The following is a 10,918-nucleotide window of genomic DNA, read 5'->3' as shown; positions in this document are numbered from 1 at the left end:
GTTGAATCCCTTGGTTCCAACTTAATGTCTGTCTCAATGCTTTGCGGTTTGAACATGATAGTGATATTTGGAAAATATCATTGCCTTGTTCTAATTGAATCTGACAAGTCTCTAGTCTTTGCAGGGTATCGGAAAGATGATTTGTACATGGTAGATTTCTCAGCAGGACCACAACTTGCCGTATGTCTTCTTGCAAAAGCTTCAGAGCGTTGGCTCTGGCATCGGAGGCTAGGGCATGCTGGCATGAGGAACTTGCACACTCTCGCAAAGAAGAAGCATGTCGTACGCATCGAGGGCGTCAAGTTCAAGAAGGATCACTTATGCTGTGCCTGCGAAGCTGGAAAGATGACAAGGGCCAAGTATCCCTCGAAGACAATCATGACAACAACTCAACCCTTCGAGCTACTACACATGGACCTATTCGGCCCTACTCACTACTCTACTCTCACTACTACTGCTTGTCTCTATGGCTTCGTCATTGTTGATGATTATTCAAGATATACATGGGTGCACATAATCCTCTACAAGACTGAAGTGCAGGATGTCTTCAGACGCTTCGCCAACCGTGCCATGAACAACTATGGCATCAAGATCAAGCATATCAGAAGTGACAACGGCACAGAGTTCAAGAACACTGGCCTCGACCTTTACCTGGATACATTGGGCATCACTCATGAGTTCTCAGCTCCGTACACACCTCAGCAAAATGGCATCATGGAGCGCAAGAACAGAACACTCATTGAGATGGCTCGGACGATGCTTGATGAATACAAGACTCCAAGAAAGTTCTGGCCTGAAGCTATTGATACTGCATGCCATGTCATCAACCGAGTTTATCTTCACAAGCTTCTGAAGAAGACATCCTATGAGCTCCTAACTGGTAAAAAGCCAAATGCAAGTTACTTCAGAGTATTTGGTGCTAGGTGCTGGATTAAGGATCCACATCACACTTCAAAATTTGCACCTAAAGCACATGCAGGTTTTATGCTTGGTTACGGAAAGGACTCACACTCCTACAGAGTCTTCAACCTCTTTCACTATAAAGTGGTTGAAACTGTGGATGTGCGGTTTGATGAGACTAACGGCTCGCAAAGAGAGCACCTGCCAAATGTGCTAGATGAAGTTCCACCTAGTGAATCCATAAAGCTTATGGGAACTGGAGAAATCATACCGTCTGAAGCTCAGGCTGAAGAGGAACTTATCATTTCTGCACCTAATCAACCTGAAGACAATGCTCAGCCTGAAGACAATCCTCCTAATGAAGACAATGATCAGCAAGAGCAAAATCTTCGTCCAATTCATCCTCGTGTTGCAAATGAAGTGCAGATTGAGAAGATAATTGATAGCATCAATGCACCAGGTCCACTCACTCGTTCAAGAGCAACACACCTGGCAAATTTCTGTGGGCACTTTGCATTTGTCTCAATATCAGAACCCAAGAAAGTTGCTGAAGCCTTCATGGAACCTGAATGGATTCAAGCTATGCAAGAAGAGTTTCAACAGTTCGAGCTGAACAACATGTGGGAATTGGTCAAGCATCCTGATCCTCGTAAACACAATATCATAGGCACTAAATGGATATATCGCAACAAGCAAGATCGGCATGGTCAAGTAGTCAGAAACAAGGCTCGTCTTGTTGCTCAAGGATACACTCAAGTTGAAGGGATTGACTTCAATGAAACATTTGCTCCCGTGGCTAGGCTTGAAGCCATTCGCATACTACTAGCCTACACAAATCATCATAATATCCTTCTGTATCAAATGGATGTGAAGAGTGCTTTTCTAAATGGCAAGATTGAAGAAGAAGTATATGTTGCACAACCGTCTGGCTTCGAAGATCCAAAACATCTTGATATGGTATACAAGCTCAATAAGGCACCGTATGGTCTCAAACAAGCCCCTCGCGCTTGGGATGACACACTCAAAGACTTCCTGAAGAGCAAAGGCTTCAAACCTGGTTCCCTGGATCCCACTCTGTTTACGAAGACATATGATAGTGAACTGTTTGTGTGCCAAATCTATGTGGATGACATTATCTTTGGCTGCACTAACCAGAAATACAGTGATGAGTTTGGTCACATGATGCAAGAACAATATCAGATGTCCATGATGGGTGAATTGAAGTTCTTCCTTGGTCTTCAAATTTGTCATCAAAGCAACGGCATCTTCATATCTCAAGAGAAATATCTCAAAGACTTCCTGAAGAAGTTTGGAATGCAAGATTGCAAAGGTTACACGATGCCAATGCCAACCAAAAGTCGTCTGGGTCCTGACGCCAATGGTAAAGAGTTCGATCAAAAGGTATACCACTCCATGATTGGTTCTTTATTTTAGTTATGTGCATCTAGGCCAGATATAATGCTTAGTGTTTGCATGTGTGCACGATTCCAAGCGGCACCAAAGGAATCGCATCACTTAGCTATGAAGCGAATTCTTCGATATTTGGCTTACACCCCAACATTAGGATTATGTTATCCAAAGGGCTCAGAGTTTGATCTAGTTGGATTCTCGGATGCTGATTATGCTGGTGACAAGGTGGATCGCAAGTCTACATCAGGCACATGTCACTTTTTGGGACAATCGCTTGTCTGTTGGTCTTCAAAGAAGCAGAACTGTGTATCTCTCTCCACTGCTGAATCTGAATACATTGCTGCTGGATCTGGCTGCGCTCAGCTTCTATGGATGAAGCAAACACTCAAGGACTATGGCATCCATCTAAAACAAGTACCACTCTACTGCGACAATGAAAGCGCCATCAAGATTGCCAACAACCCAGTTCAGCACTCGAAGACAAAGCACATTGAAATTCGTCATCACTTTCTCAGAGACCATGTCATGAAGGAAGATATTGATATCATTCATGTCAACACTGAAGAGCAACTGACAGATATCTTCACAAAGCCCTTGGATGAGAAAAGGTTTTGCAAGTTGCGGTGTGAGCTAAATATCTTGGAATCTTCGAATGTCTTGTGATTAGGCACACATCCTAACACTTATGCATGTTGATGACTTAGATGTGCAACACACGAAGTAATGGATATCTTCAATCAATGAAGATTTACTCTCTGAGTGTGAATACATTAATGCGGAATTTGACTTCGGAGCACCACGATAATTGTGCGCCATGTCTGGGTCTAATACTTCCTATACGGTGGGTAACACCACCACCAAATCTTTATTTGGAGTGTTTTTCTTGTCATTACATTTGCTAAGTCTTCTCATTTGATTTATCTTCAACATTGATTTGTCTTCCTGATGACTTTCACCTTGTTGATTTAGTTTTACTCAGATATATACTTATACTTGTGTTCTGTCCTCTACAGCATTCACTTATAGCTATGTCTTCTCATTTGAATCTTTTGGACTAAGTGAATGTGATCGGACCCTAACCTCTCTATGCTTCTTCCTCAAACTCTATCTATCCAAATCATATGCATTCTATTGAAACCGTCCAATGTCTTCTCTGCGTCCTTGTCAGCAGAAGATAAAGAGACAAACATTAAATCTGTTTTAAATGCTCAATCCTTATTGCCTGAAACCCAGAGAAGCCGGAACGACCACCCGACAGTCCAGGCATGCGTGGGAACATGGAACAACTTCCTATGTGTTGCATGTTCGCCACATGTCCCTCAGATGTGAACCGCCAGGGGCACCTGCAAAATTGCGCTATGTTGTCCCTCTCCCTATAAATATACATCCCATCACGGTCAAAATATTTCTTCCACCTCTCCACCTCGACAAACCCTAGCGCCACCGCTAGCCCTCGACGACGCCGACGATGAAGCGCTTAGCTGCTGCGACCTCACCGACACCATTCTCACGCCGGCCGCGGACATCGTCTTCTCCGCCGCCACCGTAGGTGTCCTCCGTCGCCAAGTTAGGGCACGGAAGATCGAACTGCTCGGCCTCCTCTTCTACTCCATCTAGCAGTTCATCGTGTGGTAAATAAAAACTCTCTTTTTACTGTCTTTTTGATCTGATGGATTCACCTTTCCTTACCAAAAGTATTTTCTGCCTCCACAATTTGGATCTATCCTGTTATGCATCTCATAATATGCCTAGTATATTCACTTATGCTTCACACGTAGTTAGATTCCTCACTTGTACCTATTCTTGGATTCGTACAAATCTGGAATCAACTCTCAACATATAAGTGAATGTCTTCGCGCTATGAGGCCAATGTCTTCTAAACTGATTTATCTTCAAAATCTTCTGAGAATGCATATGACCTCTTCCCCTTCCCTCGCATCTCTAATGCTGTCACAGGTACATGTCCGTAGGAGAATCCCTTGGTTCTCATAGTCTGCATTCATTTGCAGAATTCTTACAGCATCACATCAATTCTCCCGAAGCCAGTTCCTGTCTGACTAGCCGACGGAAGCCTTTGCCAGTTTTGAAGCCTTTCAGTCTGAACTTCATGGCAACAGAAAAGTCTGCAAGGAAGGGCGGCAGGCAGCACCGTGGGGGGACATCAAGGGATTTGCCACCAGATCTCTATGAGCTGTACAAGACTGATCCAGAAGAGGATTACAATCAGTGCAAAACACGAATCCAGTGGATTCGAAGATATTGGGCCAAGCAATGGTTCAAATACAGGTTCGTGACCCAGGAGTATGCTGAGAAGAATGCCATCAAGAGTCTTTGGGGTGATATTCTCTTTCGAAATCTTCAACCCAAGAACAGAGATGAAGCTATTGCTCAGGGTTTCTACCCCTGTATGGTCAGTGGACCACAGCCTGCCAATGCCGACCCATCATCATTGCTATGGTGTCGTGATGGCAATCTTTTCAAGCGCAACTTTCAGACTGCAAAGGCATCAGCCAAAGAGAACAAGAAGTCGCTGGGATTAGACTTCAACCCCGGCCCCTCTGCTCCTCGGACCGATGGCACACGTGATGCTGAACCCAATATTGTTGGGCCCTTCTACAACCTTGAAGGTCTCATTATTGGTGTCAAAACCAGCGGATCTCGGGTAGGGGGTCCCGAACTGTGCGTCTAAGGCGGATGGTAACAGGAGGCAGGGGACACGATGTTTACCCAGGTTCGGGCCCTCTCGATGGAGGTAATACCCTACTTCCTGCTTGATTGATCTTGATGATATGAGTATTACAAGAGTTGATCTACCACGAGATCGTAGAGGCTAAACCCTAGAAGCTAGCCTATGGTATGATTGTAGTTGTCCTACGGACTAAACCCTCCGGTTTATATAGACACCGAAGGGGGATAGGGTTACACAGAGTCGGTTACAAGGAAGGAGATCTACATATCCGTATTGCCAAGCTTGCCTTCCACGCCAAGGAGAGTCCCATCCGGACACGGGACGAAGTCTTCAATCTTGTATCTTCATAGTCCAACAGTCCGGCCAAAGGATATAGTCCGGCTGTCCGGAGACCCCCTACTCCAGAACTCCCTCAGTAGCCCCTGAACCAGGCTTCAATGACGATGAGTCCGACGCGTAGATATGTCTTCGACAGTGCAAGGCGGGTTCTTCTTCCAAATACTCCATAGAAGATCTTGAACACAAGGATAGTGTCCGGCTCTACAAAAAAAGTTCCACATACCACCGTAGAGAGAAGAATATTTCCACCAATCTAATCTGCTGACGACTTTTCATAACGTGACATCACACCACGGCCTGATCATTATTTGAACCGTTTTTCTCAATCAGCCTGCCACCGCACGTTTCGCAAGGCGATTTTATTGGCACGTCTTGTCGAAGCAGAGATCGTGTCCCCCTTATTATGGGATTCTCATCAATATAGATGTGGGTAACCCAATCGTGCCCATTGGTATGACTCCTCGATTTTAGGCAACTCCCAAACGGCCACGAGGAGGACACTTGATATTCACCCTCTTTATAAAGAGGCCAAGGCCTGTCCTTTTTTTCTTCTCGTACTCAATCGAATCCTTCCCCTTCCTCGAGTTTCAACGCCCAAGGCTCAGGTTAGGCGCTTCGGACCTTCAACCATGTCCGGATCCAACCTTCAAGGTTGGTGGATGCCCTCCTCTATCATAGAGGGAGACATCAAGAAGCTAAGAGAGGCCAGGTATTTGACCGGCGAAATCTCGCACAGGCTGCCTGCTCGAGGGCAGGTCATTCCTACTCCCGAACCCGGCGAGAGCGTCGTGTTCATCTCTCACTTCCTTCGAGGGCTAGGCCTCGCTCTAGATCCCTTATTTAGGGGGCTCATGTTCTATTACGGGCTGGATTTCCATGACCTGGCCCCAGATTCCATCCTTCACATCTCGTCGTTCATCGTCGTGTGTGAGGCCTTCCTCCGCATTACCCCACACTTCGACCTATGGCTCAAGACTTTCAATGTGAAGTCGAAGATGATTGAGGGGCGACACGCAGAGTCCGGAGGTGCCATAATAAGCAAAAGCGCCGATGTTCCATGGCCAGAGGGTTCCTTCCCAGAGGTGTCCAGTTTATGGCAACGGGAGTGGTTTTATATCACAGCTCCCCGGGGTACCAAGTGGGTGGCCGCCCTACCTTTCGCTCGGGCCCCCCGCCACAACTGACGTCATGGATCAACAAGGGGCTGGACTAGGGGCCGGTAAATGATGTGCCGATATTGCAGAGTCGCATCCGAGATCTCCTCGAGAGAGATGTCAGCCTGGCCACGGTAATGCAAGTCATGCTAGTTCGTCGAGTCCCGCCTTGCAAACATCGACCCCTCCGTATGTGGGAGTTCAAACCGGAAGGACCGCGAGCTATTCAGCACTTCCTTGGCATGACGCTCGAAGAGATGTACAAATTGTTCTTCAGACCACAAATAAGGTGTCCGGACACCACCGAGGATGCGGGTCTGAGCTGCAATCGTCCAGATACCCAAGTAAGCAATCCCATGGCCGAACACGTTGTCTTTTTATTTATCACAACATCATTCTGAAAAGTCACTCTTTGACCAGGACTGGGTAACAAAGGCGAAGATGATCAAGTGTCCGGCTCCCCTTCCCGAGGTCTCACCGGATCCTGTACTGGCCAGGATGCTCGAGCTTGCGCCTTATCAAGCGCCCTCAGGGGAAGATAAAGGGGGAATAAAGAGGCTGAAAGCGGGCCTCACTCACTATTCACCCAAATCGGGGGAGTTAGCGCCTCCGCGAAGGAGGATAACCAGGGAGAAGAATCTGAAATTCCCTCTCCCCAAGGAAGGAAGAGGACCACCTCTGAAGACCCGGAAACAATAGTTTCCAAACGGGGGAAGAAATCTTCGCCAGAGGGTCCTGCCTCAGAGGGTACCCTTGCCGCACAGTGCCCGCAAGGGGATCAGCCCTCTACCGAGCTGTAAGTAAACAAAAAGTACTTAATAGTAAAAATATCCTACTTTACTTCTGAAGACAATAACCGAAGCATATATCTTGTAGTTGGATCGTAGCCCTTCTCGACAGAGTTTGTCTTTGGGGGATCTTCTTCCGGAGATGATGGAGAGCGAAACACCTCCCCATGCCACCTCACCTCATGAGGCGGGCGACCCTGAAGTGTCGTTGCGGAGGGCTTCTCCTGATCCGCCAAGGCCGGAGGGTAATCCTTCGGCCACCCGAAGTCCTCAGTATTCGGCTCCTAAAGAGAGCAACAGAAAGAGTCCAGAACCGTCCGGTGTGCGATCGGATGCACTGAAGGATCTTCTGGAGCAAGCGGCTATCTCAGAAGCGCATCGTACGCTAATGGGTACGGTGATTGAGAGAATTTCATCCGCCAAAAGCGGGTTGCATGAAGCTTTTATGAGTCAGCTGAAAGGCTTTGAGGTACGTGAAATAGTGTATGTTTTTCAATGGTACCGCACATGTTAGGTGTGCCCTATGCAGATAGTAGCCCCTGAGACTCTGGTTGCTGTCGAGAATGTCGGCAAATAGGGGATCATAGTCCCAGGTAATAATCAGGCCGCCTTCATATGCAGGTGGTGGAAGGTCCGGTGGCTAGCCGGACTGGTGAGTTTGCCGAGCTAAAGCGGCAACTGGATGCTGCGGATGCCGACATCGTGCTTGTGAACAAACGGCTCGATGAGGCACATGGTATGTGATTTCTCCGCTGATCAACACATAGTAAGAGGAGCATGATGCTAGTATCTTTAATACACTACAAAAAAAGACACATCCATGACATTTTGGGCCGAACGAATTTTTTTTCTGTCATACATATGACACTTCTATGACGATAATTGTGACAAAACCCGGTATCATCATAGATGTGGTGGGCTCCTACTTCTATGACAAAAAATCATGACAGAAAATGGGCATTTCGTCCTAGGCGGGCCGGAGACGCAGCTGCATGACATTCTTTGGGCCGTCCATGACGGAAAAAACCGTGGTAGAAGCGAGGGGGAGGAAAATTTCGGGGAGTTCCCGGTTACGGTGGGAGGTCGGGGGCCGAGCGATGCGCGTTTCTCTTGTACATGTGCGTGCGTGTGTGCGAGGCATTGGCTCTAACTGAACCCGAGCAAGGTGTTGGGCTCTAACTGAACCCGAGCGATTGCACTGCAGGCTACGCGTTACTGAACCCGAGCGATCGATCGATGGCTGTTAACTGAACCCGATCGAGCAATTCCTTCGCTACTACTGCTAACTAAAGCCGATCGATGGGATGAACAGTGAGCGTTGTGGGCGGGGGGTTGGATTAACAGTGAGCGGTGGTGTTGCCTCTGGATGAACAGGACCCCGTGGTGTGGTGGAGGGCTGGATGAACAGTAGACGATGGAGGGGTGCCCGTGGAGGGGTGGATGAACAGGACCCCGTGGTGTGGAGGGCTGGATGAACAGTACACGGTGGAGGGGTGCCCGTGGAGGGGTGGTTGAATAGGACCCCGTGGTGTGGAGGGCTGGATGAACAGTAGACGGTGGAGGGGTGGTTCAACAGTAGCCGGTGGAGTAGGGCGCGGTGGAGGCTGGATGAACAGGAGCCCATGGAGGCTGGAGGAGGTCGACGGTGGAGATGAACAGTATCCCGTGGAGTCCCGTTTTGCGGTACGCCACACCCCTCCCGATGAACAGGACCCCCGTTTGGACCGTAGGAGGCCCGTTTCGTCCGTTTTGCGGTACGCCACACCCCTCCCGATCAACAGGACCCCCGTTTCGACCGTAGGAGGTCCGTTTCCTCCGTTTTGCGGTACGCCAGACCCCTCCCAATCAACAGAACCCCCGTTTCGACCGTAGGAGGTACGTTTCCTCCGTTTTGCGGTACGCCAGACCCCTCCCGATGAACAGGATCCCGTTTTGAACGTGGCCGGTCGAACACAAGGTCGTTTCCTCCGTTCTGCGCTATGCCAGGCCTCGTTTCCATCGCCTGTTCCGTCCAAGCCCTCCCGATGAACACGACCACGCATTCCGTTCCGACCCAGCCGATTGGCTCCCACGCGTTCCGTTGCCTCCCCATGAACACGACGCATTCCGTTGCCTCCCGATGAACACGACGACGACGCTGTTTCTCTGTTCCGACCCAGCCATGTACATGAGCCCTCGCCGTATGTATGCGCGAGTAGGCGTTCGAGACCCCGCCCGTATGTACACATACGTGGCCGTATTTTCTTTCTTGCACCCTGGCCACTGTACATACGTGTACATGCTACGTGCGCGCCTCTACTACGACACGTGCGCGCCTCTACATCGACCAGTATATATGTACGTACACGTTCGCGACTAGAATGACAACGCTACGTACGCTTCGACCAGGTGGGTCCCGACTGTCAGGCACTTCCTTGCGTGCGAAGATGTAGCTGGTGGGTCCCAGCAGTCAGGGGCAAACGTTTTTTTCACGAAATACGGTGGCCCGTCTGGTGGGTCCCCGCTGTCAGGTGGAGGAATAATTATTTTGCACGTAATAAGGAGTCACTTCCTTGCTGCGGCCGTGGACCCAGCTGTCAGCCTCTCCATGTACAGTCCACGTCTGATGGAAGCCGTTCCTTGACCACGTTGACCACGCCGCGCCGAGAGCATCAGGGCGGTGGACGACGACGAGGCCTAGGAAGGGGACGACGCAGAGCCGGGGAAGACGCGGCAGTGGATGCCCATGCGTAGAGGAGTACGAGGGTTCACTGGTTCGCTGCAGTGTGAGGCTGCCGTCGCCGCGGAATAACAGGGGGTGTGGGTGAGTAGAGGGATGGCCTGGCCAGCGGTGGGAGTAGTAGGGGGCGGTGAGGCCTCTTCTGCATCACAGCCGGCACGGGAGGCAGGAGCACGAGGCATGACCGGCGCTGGTTTGGGCGGCTGGAGCAAGAAGACCAGAGGTTGAAGAAGCACTACGGCCGTTGGATGGACATCATACGGTCACTGGAGCTAGAATCGTGCATATTGACTAAGTTGACAAAGCCCTCCGTCCCCGTCAACTTAGTAGGCCCACAAGTCAGCCTGCCACTATACTGGGTCCCAGCTAACAGGGGGAATATTCATTTTTTTGTGCGTAATAAGGAGGCACTTCCTTGCGTGCGAAGATATAGCTGGTGGGTCCGAGCTGTCAGCGGCGGTAACGTTTTTTTCGTGAAATACAGAGGCCCTTTTGGTGGGTCCCTGATGTCAGGTGGATGAATCATTATTTTGCGTGTAATAAGAGGCATTTCCTTGCGTGCGGCAGTGGACCCAGCTGTCGGCCTCTCCACGTAAAGTCCACTTCAGATGCATGTCGGTCGTTGACTACGTTGACCAGGCCGCGCCGAGAGCACCAGGGCGGTGGACGACGGCGAGGCCTAGGAAGGGAACGACACAGAGGCAGGGAAGACTCGGCAGTTGTTTCCCACGCGGAGGGGAGTACGATTTTACGAGGGTTTACTGGTTCGTCTGCTGTCGCCGGAGAATAACAGCAGGTGTGGGTGAGTAGAGGGATGGCTAGGCCAGCGATGGGAGTACGGTGGGGCGGTGAGGCCTGCGCGGCAGCAGAGCTAGCCGCGGGGAGGAGGGAGCAGGCAGTCCCGCCGGCGCCTGTTTGA

The sequence above is a fragment of the Triticum urartu genome, chromosome 4A (assembly GCF_056163025.1).
Source record: "Triticum urartu cultivar PI428250 chromosome 4A, HENAU_Tu73, whole genome shotgun sequence".
In the NCBI taxonomy this organism is placed as follows: domain Eukaryota; kingdom Viridiplantae; phylum Streptophyta; class Magnoliopsida; order Poales; family Poaceae; genus Triticum; species Triticum urartu.
Note: the sequence above shows the minus strand (reverse complement) of the source record.